At 39.8% G+C, this 13,095-nt stretch overlaps 1 protein-coding gene across 2 annotated transcripts in view; it reads left to right on the top strand.

Moving 5' to 3' along the window:
* roraa (RAR-related orphan receptor A, paralog a) overlaps positions 1–13,095 on the top strand; it is a 171,904-nt gene that overhangs the window by 33,025 nt on the left and 125,784 nt on the right. The gene's annotated exons all lie outside the window — the stretch shown is intronic.

Below are 13,095 nucleotides of genomic sequence, written 5' to 3'. Positions count from 1 at the left end.
ACAGCAGCTGGCTTTCAGCTGCTCTTATTCTATTGCGCAGCTTCACAAGATAAGCTGAGAATCCTCCAAAGTTTGTGCTGCATTGTCTACAATGAGTTAATGTCAAGCAGTTACACTTTTGGTTTTAAGATGTAACTGTTCATCAAAGTGCCCTGACACATGTGTAATTCATTTTGGGGATTTTAGGTCCTTCACAGATATTTCATCTCCAACTGAGGCAGCAGCACCTGAATTTTGGTCAATTGAAATGTTCTCTTCGAGCACACTTCATCATAAATTTCAGACACAGGAATTGGCTGTAGTGCTCTCCCATTGGATGACATAAAGTTTGGCCGCTTCTTTACTTTCCCTGCTGCTGCTGTTGATAATTGCACAAGAGCTCCCGTAGAGCCAGCTGTTGAAGTGTGTCCTAGCTTGAACTTGCAAACTGAGTCACCCTGAGACTGGCTGGTGTGCTTTCTCTTTGACTTGTCTGCACAAAATCCCTTTTTTACAGCGAGTCTTAACAATTCAACAATCCATGGCTGTTTAGTAAAAATACGTGCTATATCTTATGTTGTTCATATTATAGGGAACATAATCTCTCTAGCCTTGCTCCCCTGTTCACATTCACCGTTACACTTTACCAGCAGTGTGAGTGCTAGTTGAATGTTTGTGCTTACAGGGCTGATTTTTATGGTTGGAATGAGGCAGTTTTGCGTAGAATATGAATGATTCCTTTTTTATCAGTAAGTATGCCTAGGACTCAAAACCAGGAAATTCAATCAGAAGACAGGTTAAAAAGGCAATGCAGACTTAGTACACTGCAGAAGGGGATATCTGTTTGCTCTCCATCAACACTGTAGCACATGAATCAATGGAAGCCTGTGGGAATCAAGTGTGGAGCTGGTAGAAGGGAGAGTAGAGCGAGGGAGTGCTTTCACAACTTGAAGGCCCTGTCCCTTTTTTGAGTAGTGGTAGCACTCCCTGTGTGACAGTACAAGTCCTTTGTAAGGAGAAAAAAGGTCCCCCTTTTTGCCTGTAAAAGTGGAGACAGAACAGACAGCAAGACTAATACTAATAGTTTATTGCTTGGAACTAAAGACAGGCACTCCAAATATCTGTGAACTGAAGTGTGTCTTGTCTTCAGTTACTTCTAACATCTGGCTCACAGTTTCTCCAGCACTCACAAGGAAAATGATGTGTAAAAATGTGACACTGCAGATGCACTTTAACACTTTAACTTCCCACCTGATACACCCTACAACCTCTGTTAGAAAGTCAGATGTAATGGATTGGGACAAAAGCACACAAATCATAATTTCTCCAGAATATCTTCTTTTTCTGGAGTATCTTTACATTTTTTTTAGAATCTCAAATAGGGCGCACAGCAGTAGGACTAGTGTAAAGAAATTGTTTGATTTTAATGAACACAGCTCTAATTCCGTCTTCATCACTGATTATGAAGGAGGAAATGTATCCGACCACTGCTGAGATAAATCAGCAGGCGTAAAGAGCCGCATGAATTACGACATGAAAATAATTCTGTCATTCTTTCGGCTGGTTCACACATTAATTTCTGCTCTGTTGGTTTTAGACAAAGAACGTGAATGTTACACAATAGAATATCGGGCTCAATTAAGCAACTTTTTCCAACTGTAAAGTACTTTCCCTGAGCCACCAAAACATTTTAATACTGCTGTATTCAGCATTTAGGCCATGGCAAATATAGATGATTGTCTTGTACATACAGTTTTGCCCAAAATTAGATTTTTTTTTTTTTCCCAAAGATTTCAAGTTATTCATTCAGAAGTGCCTTGGTTCTATGAACACAGAGAAAGGGAAAAGAAAGATTTGCTAGAATCACCAGCTATTCAAATGAAATGGAATATCTTACAAGGGCATGCTTAATTTGGATTAACCATATGAAAGCAATTAAATGAAGGCTTCCATTTATGGGATGGTGGGAACAGAAAATGTCAATTTAACTGTTACCACCAAAGGCAAGTATAAAATAAAATGGGAGCCTTGTAACCATTCCCTGCTCCTATTTCAGCACAGTGCGTATGTGCCGGTCCGAGGCTGTCGGTCCCTGTCTGTGAAAGGGAAAGCAACACAGAGTTGAAGGGACTGTGTCCTCCCGTTCAGTTCCAGGTTTTACTCCATCCCTCAGTAGCTAGATCCCCACTCCATTGTCAATAAGTGTGTGAGGGTTTTCAAAGAAAACATGAATGAGAGAGAACTTGATTTTGCATCAAACGTGACAGTGACGGCATGTGTGCAGGCAAGACGAAGACAAGTACACTTTAGCTGTTATCATGTTATTCATAACGTCAGTCTCAAACTGTGCGATACCACAGTGGTACAATGGCAGTTTGCCACTGTGACATCATTATCCACAGCTTTTAAATGTATTCACAAAATAATTTTTTTTATATTAGAAATGGTTTGTTTAAGTAAAGAGGCAGGCAGGAAAGCTAAAACTGCAGTGTGGTGAATGTGTGTTGCTATTGCGCACCACAGGCAGCACATTTCCTCATCATCACCTCAGATTCACCTCAACTCTTCCATCAGACCAGAAGTCTGAAAAGCAACAGCATGAGGGACACCTGTAATCACAAAACAGCAGGAAGCAACACATGAATGCTAATTGGTAAATTGTAGGGGTAAAACTGTTAATTTTATTACAGATTTAACATCTATATTTGAATAAATTTAACCTGTCCATCACAGATTGTAAGAGTTCAGTCTATTATGTGAGCAGACGAATCACTGCTGGACTGCTGTTTGTTACATGTATAGGTCCCTTTTACCTAAAACCTGTGTTTTACATATTGTTTAACATACAACATATTGTTTAAGAATGATCACCAATAATACGAGGCCAATGTGCCCAACTAAGGGGAAGTTCAGCAGGAATGTCAGTATAGTATAGTACCTTACATACATTTATACAGATATTGTCCTAAGAAGAAATATTGTGTTGCATATTGCAGCTTTAGGTCTTAAACTAAATCCCAAATTAAAAAGGTTAAAACTAAAGACCAGCTGATAAACAAACAAGTGTATCAGGGGGAAAATTTAAACACTTAAACGTCAGTAAGTGCTTTGATGGTAGATTTTGTTATTTGTGTTTAGAATGTACTTAATTGTAAAAACATGTACCATCAGCCATCAAAAATGAAGAATCTTTGGTGTGTTTATTGATATGCTGCACATGTAAATAAATGTACATAACATAATATTGTTCTGTAAACATGTTCAACACACTTTAATGATAAAAACACAAATGCTGCATGTCTATTACAAGGGTGAAATAATAGGTTGCAGCACATTAAGAACCCTCATATTCTGTATAGTATTACCTTAAGATTCTTCTTTACCCCCTAAAATCCAAATACTAAAATTTTAAATTTAAAACAAATATAGTATCTTGTGCGGTGGCAGTGTCCTTCACTTCCTGCAGCTTATGCATCGAAATCACACTCTACAGCCACTGAGTGCATTAGTGTGTCGACTGTACATGTGCGAATGTGTCAGGAAAGACAGACTGAATTTGTGAGGCAGAGTGCATAAATGTGACACCAAGTGTGAGTAAAAAGGTAAAGAGGATGCATGTGTTTCAGCGTTAGTGCGAGTCTGTGTACACACTTGTCTGTGTAGGTCTGTATACAGTATTTTGTGTGTGTGTGTGTGTGTGTGTGTGTGTGTGGGCCTGCTCTACACTGCGCTGGGGGCCAAAACACTAGAGATTGCTTTGATCTGGATTCTCTGTGTCTCGTCCAATCACAATCATGTCACCGGCTCCCCACGGCAGGAGCGACTCATTCATAGTGCAGAGAGGAGACCCTCCTGCATGTTATTACTTTATATGCACTTCATTTTACAAGAACTATGCTCACAAAATGGCTTCATCTATATGCCACAAAAGCCTCGCAACACTGATGGACAAAAGCATTTTACAGACACTGGCAAACATGTGGCACACAACCACATAGACCTATATTTCGAAACAATGACAACAGTAAATTTGATACTATAGGCAATAAACCAGCAAAGGTTCTGGCATATTTCTGTGTCGTGTATTAAATAATTTAGAGAACAGGCAGGTTAATTTGCTCTCAGAAATTGGAAGGAAGAGTTAAATAACCCACAACACTGAAATATTCATGTCCAGTTGACACTTCAATCATCCATGGAGTTCTTTCTGAAATCTGTCCTGCACAGTCACACACTTTAAACTGATAGCTGTTTTTATGAATTGTCCTAATTAAGTGACGCAGACCTTGCTTGTTCAATGCAACTTCTGCCATTTGTAATAAAGATTTTTGTAAAGGATTTTTTAACTGTTTTCTTTAACATGAATAATTAATTTTACTGATTCATTTGTCATGAATTAACAATTGTTTAAATTGAACAAATAAAAATGATTGTAATGGTAGAGATGATACTTGACTGCAGGCTACGGGGATGAGTTGTTATCTACATTCACAACACATTAGACCAAAATAACTGCCCCAGTATGAAAGCAGAGAGCAGTATTTGTTTAGATGGCTGTTTAAATTAGATGAAAAGACAATGTAATCAAAATGGATTATGAAATTTAGTGTGTCTTCCTTCTGGCTGTTTTGAAACAGTATGGACGTTGCCCAGAGGGTCTAGCCTGCACGCATAAACGAAAGACATTTCAATGCATTTACAAATTGTTATTATACAATTACTCTAACTCCCCAAAATGCTAGGGAGCTTGAACAGCAGTAGCCTAAAAGTAACATTCATATTTCATTTCATCCACAGGGCTTTTAACGTTCATGTTCATGTATTCCATAACACAGTACTGCTAATTTCTACTTGCATAAGAGCTAGAAAATGGTGGAACCGCAAGGTGAATTTTTATTGCCTTTTTTTTTGATGCACAACCTGGGGAAAAATGTAAAGAGAAGAACATAGAAACAAAGTTGAAATAATCTTAAAAATTAAAAAGAGTGACAACTCACATACACACATACATGAATCTTGTGACTTAATAAATAAGCTTGTGGAGTTGGTAATGATCCTTGAAGTATTACATGAAACTTATATAAATGCCATTATCTCATCATGTTAGCCATTTTGGCTGGTACTCTCTGGTTGCACCCTGTCCTTCTCTAATTGTTTAATGGTACCCCTGACTTAGTGCCACCCGCTGTTTATCTTGACGTGCAGTCCTAACAGTCACAAAACTGTAGCTGATGGAAATGTTGTTAAGGTTTCAGAGTGTGTCCCTTTGCTTCTGAAATTATATATTTTCTTGAATGCAGGCAGAAGAGTAATAGTGGGAGTCCAGAGAATGACAACCTGGCAGAAAGACAAATTTGTTGATAAGTGGAGTTGACACTGAGTGATGGGCAGCAAATTTAATTTTCCTTTTGCACACCAAGCTAGCATTGATGATGAAACAGCAAAATAAACTGATGCCCTGTCCAAGCACTGTGTTAGGCCTTTTTATTGGACTCATATTATATGATCACAGCAGAGCAATAGCCTGGAGCAAATTGATTAGTTCAAAGAGGCAGTGGGTAAAAGAAAAGGGGAAAAAAAAAAACATTCAGATGGCTCCTTCTTACCAGAGAAAGGACCAGCAAATGATGAATAGAGCGTTCAGTCCAAACACCTGTCTGATTGCAACAGCTTTTGCCCACTAGTGTTTAACATGTGGGGGTAAAGAGCTTGGGAAACGAAAATGCAAATAAAATAATAATGCCTTCTCCCTGCTTTGCAAAACACAGAGGGCTTGCATCTGTGGGAGGGGTGGGATGTCTAACAAGAACTAATGCTGTTTATGAAAGCAGAGTTTTTGCATCTAATCACAATGTCTATTCCCATGGGCCCACTAGTTCTTCATGCTTCCCTTCAGACTGGTAGAGCACCTCTCTTCCAGGAGCGCTGTATTTTTAGGATGTTGTGAAGCTTCCTCAGCTGCATACAGAATGAGATGCTCGCCTTTAGGGGGATGTCGAGTTTGAAGATGATGTCCTTTGGATTTGATTAATTCAGCAACGGAGAGAGAAGCTGTCCCTGACTCAAAATAGACTCCCTTTAAATGTCTATATTGCTGTTGTTTTCTTACTTTTCACTGTTTGGTCTCTTTGCCACTTATCAGCATATCACAACAGGAAGCAGATAAATAAAAAAATAATCATAAGTTGTAGAGTTATCAGTAATGGGAGCCTGTTTGAGGGGATCTGCTTATGCGCACACATGTGTGCTCATGCATGTGTTTTGCATGAGCATGGAAGAATATGCTCAGCTCTGATAAGCCTGTCACCTTCCTAGCAGAACACCCATTTTTTCCCTTTCAAGCTGCTCTTGTCTGCTGTCGCCGCACTTGTCCATAGTGCATCCTTCGGAAGTTTACCGTCAAGGTCTGGCTCTGTTCAAACCTGATTCACTTGTAATTTATTCTGTAGTAGTTTGTTCATGATGCAAAAATGTAACACTATTATAGATTGTTTTGAAAAACATCAGTAGACCAATGCATTATAGCTGCCAAGGTAGGATGCAGTTAGACATTTATTTCAGAGTGATCAGAGAAAAACACCCACACTGAAACTGAAGTCGGTTGGAGGCTGTTGTAGTTTGTGTAGCTAAATAAAACTACTTACTGTAAATAGGAGAGTTTCACCAAAAATATCCACAGATGTACATTTGAAGTAAGCAGTTGTTCACAAGCTTTACTGAGCTTTGTAATGGATATGGTTGCACAGTAATTGTTTAAAAAAAAATTAAATGTTGTCCGCACTTGATGCTTAAAAAAATGTACAAATAAATCCCCTGAAGATTACAATAAATCCTCAAAAACGTTGTGTACCAAATCCAAGTGGGCTACAGTATGTCAATCATGTACTTAATAATCTGGCTCATTTAGCATCTTGAAGAGAGATTAATGATATGAACAATCTTTACAACAATTCCCCGAAGATGAAAGAACTCCCAAACAAAAGCATATGCGCTGCAACTTTGATTTACTGCTTTAATAGAATGCTAATTGAATCACATGCAGTGTCTCCTCATGAAATCTGCTGCTATCGTCTAATTATAACGGTCAGATATGCCATAATGGGACACATGTATTTTATATCAAGGCAGTTGTGTGACAGAGAAGGGTGATTGGGAAGGAACACCGACACAGTGTTTGTACAGTGTGGACACTGGTTTCATCTTGTCCGTCAAATTGTGACAATGGCACCCTGTGGCCTGCACCATAGGGGAGAGACTGCTTCTCGCGGACTGGGAGGGGTAATCGTAACTAGTCTGCGGCAACAGGATGCCTAATGAAGAATCCTCAGCTTTTGAACACGACGTTCACCTACTTCAGCACTAATTAATGGCTCATTTGAGGAGGACTGAATTTCACACCAGCCCTTTTCACCTATTATCCACTACTTTAAGATAGACCTTCTCTGCATACTGAGTATGTATTAAAACGGCCCCAACAATGTAAAGCCTCTACTGAAAGTCTTCTCGCAAAGTGTGTTTTTCTAATGAATTAAAGATGGCTTCCTTGCTCTCTGGCTGGTAAACACTGCTGTTTGCTGCATAATCAGCATATGGATTTATACAAATGAGTACCATGGCGAAATTTAAAATTCACATAATGGTTGAAAGTGAAAGGCATTAATAACTGTGGATCTGGAATCGGATGCAGTTTTAAATCACTGTCAGCTTTGTCATATCAGCCATGATAAAAGATCACACATCCCGTTTTGTATTTCCAGGAGATGTTTTCCCCACTACAAATCCTTTCCCGAGGTGTGTCAGTGTGTGGGCCTTTGTGAATAGATTTATCTGTACCAATGGTGACCTTCCATTTTGCAGGGTTGATATGGGGGCCACGATCTGACTGTTGGAGAGAAAATCACAGCCGGGAGTGGGAGAGTAGTTCCTGTTCTCACAAAAAACAGCAGCTAATGTGAAAATGGCTCAATTAGGGGAGCCATAAACTTGTTAGGGCCCACGTCGTGCCCGCCAGGGCTGGGGCTTTTTTATTTGCCGCTGTGCTTAATATTGCTTCAGCACATTAAAATGTGCGGTTGATGGGCGCTCAGGAGCCCTGGTTGTGTCAGAGTGCTCTCCTGGTGGACACTTAAACAAAGAATGAGCCTTCTTCACTCCCTCAGCAGAGACACAATTACCAATGCTCTTTTTCCTGGGGAGAGAACAATACGGCGGTACAGCACACAGGCTTTTCCTACAGGCTAATAGAAGGGTTTCAGTCCTTCAGTTATACAGCTGGCTATCCGGTAGCCATTGATCAAAGTGATAGTCCTAAATCATTGGTTTTGTCGCTGACAGGCTGTAACAAAAAGGGTCCTTTTTCCTCCATGTCTGTCAGCCAAACAACGGAAGTAAGCACACCTTTTCTCATGCAGAGCCAAGATATACACAGACAGATGATCACAGTGGTGGTTGGGCAGCCGATAGCACAATCCCCTGGCTGCTGCCCACGTTTGTGTCTCTGACAATTAGACTCCAAGCTGACAGGGGAGCATGGTTCAGCCACTGTGTTAAGAGACTTTGTCAAATGTGTAGCCCATCAAAATGCACGGGCAGCCCCAGCTGAAGTCAGTCATCCCCTATTAACGATGGCCCTATTAGCTCCTCCTGTGACCTGTGAGCTGGGAAATGAAAGGCGTGGAGGTGCAGTCATTTACTATAACCAATGTCAGGGTGCGTCGGACATGGACACCCCTCATCTCCCCGCGCCTCATCAGCCTCTCTGATCAGATGGGGATGCATAATACATCAGATGGCCAGTAAGTAGAGGAAAGACATTCATCACTGTCCACCTTTCAAATTAGATCCCACAGACGTGGCAATCACTCAGACGCATCAGTATTCAGCCCTGGCTGAAGGTTCTCCTGCAGAGACGTCCCCTCCATTAAAGCTTTGCAAACCTTACTTTGGCGTAACAACTACCCTTACTGCATAATCTGTTCTTCAAACATCAGTATTTTTCTTCCCAAATTGACTTTCACTTTTATATGTTAAAGTGCCACTGTGACTGTCTGAACATATTTATGGATATGGGAGTCAGGGAGGTGGAGAGACTTCCAGGGGAGCATGTCTTACAAGGTTCACTGTTAAGTTTTGTTTGAGCTTGTCAACGATGAGCCTGTGTCTAAAGGGCGTAGACCAATAATACTGTATGAAAGCCATGTTTCAATTCCACATTTTCCCTGAGGGCTATGCATATTAATAGAGAATTCATTTTGTCTTATTCACTGTTTATAAAATAACAAAACCAACATAGCAGACTTCCCAGAAATCCCTTTGTGTGAGGTAAAACTCTCCCAGATGAGTTTTGTAGTTTAAGAACACACATTTATATTGGGATGTTGCTGTGTGTTTGTAATACATGTTAAATAAACTAGTTTCTTTTCAAAATAATAAATAAACCAAGGCATTGATGATTAGGAACTCTAGGAGCTGTCACCAAAAGTTGTCTTTGTACTAAATCTGATACAAAAAGGCAAAACCTAATATATTAAGTTAATTCAAATTATTTTACATGTTGAATATTCATGAATCTAATTTGAACTAACACTGCAGCTTAAATTCAGGGGTGGCAATAGCTCAGTTGGTAGAGTGGCCGTTCTTCCCGACCACATACAGAAGTGTCCCTAGGCAAGACTCTAAACCCCCAGAGCCCATTCCCATCCTCATCCGTGCAGCGCCGGTCCCGAGCCCGGCAGGGCATCTGGCGTAAAAACTGTGCCAAATCAACATGCGGACAAATGATCCGCTGTGGCGACCCTGAACTCACAGGATAAGCTGAAAGGACAAACAAATATAAAAAATATGCTTATATTAAGCTATTACTAATCAGGGGAACTAACATTTCTAAGTTGAATTGACCTATTTTGAGAGCAGTTGTGTTTACTCAAAGTTTAAATTGACAATCACATAATCCATTTAACAAAGAAAATAGACCACAGCTCTCCTAATTAGAAATGTTTTCTTTTCTTTCCATGTTATCGCCCCATTGAGTGTGGCCTGTTCCTTCTGTACCTCAGGTGCCTATCCAAATTAAACATTTTCTTTATATTATGTGGTGGACAAAGGCTGGCAAAGTTGATTATTTCTTATATCCGATGCAATTTATTGTTTTATTTTTCAGGTATTAGTTTTTTCATTTTGTTAAGCAGTGTTTGAAACACCTGATTAATGCAGCTAATCATCACTTCATTTCCATGTCCAGCGAACATATTCTTTGATTTTTATTCATATACTTTATTTTGATACAAATTAATTGAAACATACTGTTCACTGGACAATTTATCCCCATGAGTAGACCATTATGAAGAAAACTGCTTTAAATAGCACAAATTTTAATTCAAACCATCACAATAACATTAATACATTTCCACAACTTTTTTTGGATTATTTATCAGCCTAATTCATTTTGCACTAAACTCAATTACTTCAGTCATATTCCAATGAAAATTGCACATTCAAACAAAATCTGCATGTTCTGCAGCAGGTCTTCATCCTGGCTCTGGATCCATGGTTAATTACATTCACGTCAAGCCAATCTCACTACTTGTTTCTCATGTATTAGGCAATAACCTCTCTGTCTCTAGGTTTTCCTCAGCAATTAAGACAGTGCGAAAAAGGACTTTCCAAGAGTCTTTTTCCATTTAGACCTCAGGGAGAAGGCTTTATTTAGTCTAGCCAGGCTGTAATGCGTAGCTTCTGTTGGTCTTGACTGAGATGGACCATGATGCTAAGTGAGCCTCCGTCTATGCCAGAGTGCAGAGAAGCAGATGTGCCGGGCGATCAGCTTGAGCCTCAGCCACAGCTCCTTTTTCTGGATGTTTGGTTCTGTGGTGTCCAACTGTCAGAGTTTCCCTAAGGCTGCTAATCGGCTTTGAAATGGAAACAATTAGTTCCATAGCTGAGGTAGTCTGTTATGTGGTTGAATTCTTGCCTTAGAGTCTAAGGCTTTTGCTGTGTCACTGGGAGCTTGCTGAGAGGACGTTGTTCCTCACAGTAAAAGGTTTCACTTTTTGTGTTTCAGAAATTGTAAATATAAAAGAGTTAGACCCTGCATTAGTTTATTAAAATAAATCATAAAATAAAATGTTTCAGTTGATCTTTCCCCCGTGTGATCTTGTGGTGTAAAATAGTGAGATGCACTGCTGTGCCGCAGCTTTTTATTAAAATAGCAGGACAATGTAACCTGTTTTATGTGCAGTGACTTGAAAGCGACTACGTGTTGACGCTGCTATAGGAGCAGCTTGGAAGGTCTCCTCAGTCTCTTCTCATCAGATGTCTGACTTTAATTTGTCTCAGCAAGCATGAGGAAAGGTCACCATACAGATGCGTTCACCCTATTTTACTGGTCTTCAGATATCAACAAGAGGAAAATAGAAAGAGAGTGGGGTGGGCAAAGTAGGAGGAAAGTCCTGTTTTTTTTTTTCTTTCGAGGCTCTCCCCCTAATCCCCCCACAAATGTACATTCTCATTTATAATGAGCATGTCTGTCCTGCCTGAGAGTAGAGGCTCATTTCTTGCTTTGGGGAGAAACTGAATGGGATGCCCAGGGACACTCATAGGAGTGCTGACGGGATCTACATACTGAGGTGACTGAACTAGTCCTAGAGTGCACATTGTCTGTTTTTCTCCAGACTCGACTCTCCACTCCTCTCCACTCCTCTCCTCTCCTCTCCTTTTACCATTTACAGTGCCAGATTTATATTAGAATGTACAGAATACATATATGAGAACATACTTATCTTCTGCAATGATGAAATTAATTTGAAATGATTGCCCTAAATCCACTTTGTAGGAATATGTGGTGTAGACAGAACTATATTTCAATAAAATCATATTTACATTACTCCTCTTGTTTCTCAAAAAAATCAATCTTTGTAGATATTTTTGAAAATATCCATCTATCAAAAGGGATGTCATGATCAGAACATTTTATATCAATTTTCTCCCCAGCATGTATTCGTGCAATTGCAGTCATGTCTGACACTTTTGATGTGACAAACGCTTTAAATCCCAAGAACAAGATAAAAAGTGAATACCAATAGATAACTACAATCACAAGGTGTGTCACAGATTGTTTAAGTGCACAAAATGATATTTCGTACATCAGAAAAGATAACTGATGGAAACATAGAAAAACATTTTTTTAATAGGTTCTGACCTTAAGGCAATAAGTGATTTGATTCACCCCATCACAGTTGACTCATTTCTGTGGGGAAATGGCTGTGAGATTTTCTATTTTACATGAAGTGGGGGTTGTTGATGAAAGGGCCCATGCTAATTGAGCTTGGCACTCAGGAAGCAAACCTCAGATTTTGCCTGCACAGGCTGTTGTGTGCATGTTAATCAATAGTCATGATTTGTTCATTGGAGTAGCTGTCAAATAGAGTTTTTTTTTTTTTTGTCCTTTCGGCTTATCCCATGAGTTCAGGGTCGCCACAGAGGATCATTGTCCGCATATTAATTAATTTAACACAGTTTTTACGCCGGATGCCCTTCCTGACGCAATCCTCCCCAATTTCTACCCGGCTTGGACCGGCACTGCACAGCCTGGGATGGGAATGGGCTGTTAGGGGTTCAGTGTCTTGCCCAGAGACACGACATATCGAACCAGTGACCCTGTGGGCCGTTGACGACTGCCTTACCGACTGAGCTACAGCTGCCCCCAAAGTAGCTGTCAGATAGTGATTGCGTGAAAAGGCTGATGAGAAACACATACAGTTTTGTATATGTGTCCGCAGAAATGGAGAGATTTTGTTTTAACGAAAGCCAAGAATGATTGTGCTGACATATGGATGTCATATAGTGTATCTAGTGAATGTAAGTGGCAAATTAACACTTTAGGAAATACGTTGTTTTCTGAGGCAAATATACATTTATGATCATGCGAAAAACTATTTTCTTAGACAGTTTAAGTTGTTTTATCCCATTTACCAATGTGGTTGTGTATGCAGACAGTTCATCGAGGGCATTCGAGCCATTTTGTAATTTGGCTTCAGGTTCTTTTCTAATATGGTAAAGTATAAATACTGCTTTTGGATCAGGGTTTCACTAGTTGTGTCCTGAAAATACACTGAAAAA

The sequence above is a fragment of the Channa argus genome, chromosome 4 (genome assembly GCF_033026475.1).
Source record: "Channa argus isolate prfri chromosome 4, Channa argus male v1.0, whole genome shotgun sequence".
NCBI lineage: Eukaryota > Metazoa > Chordata > Actinopteri > Anabantiformes > Channidae > Channa > Channa argus.
This window is presented reverse-complemented; position numbering and strand designations above follow the sequence as displayed.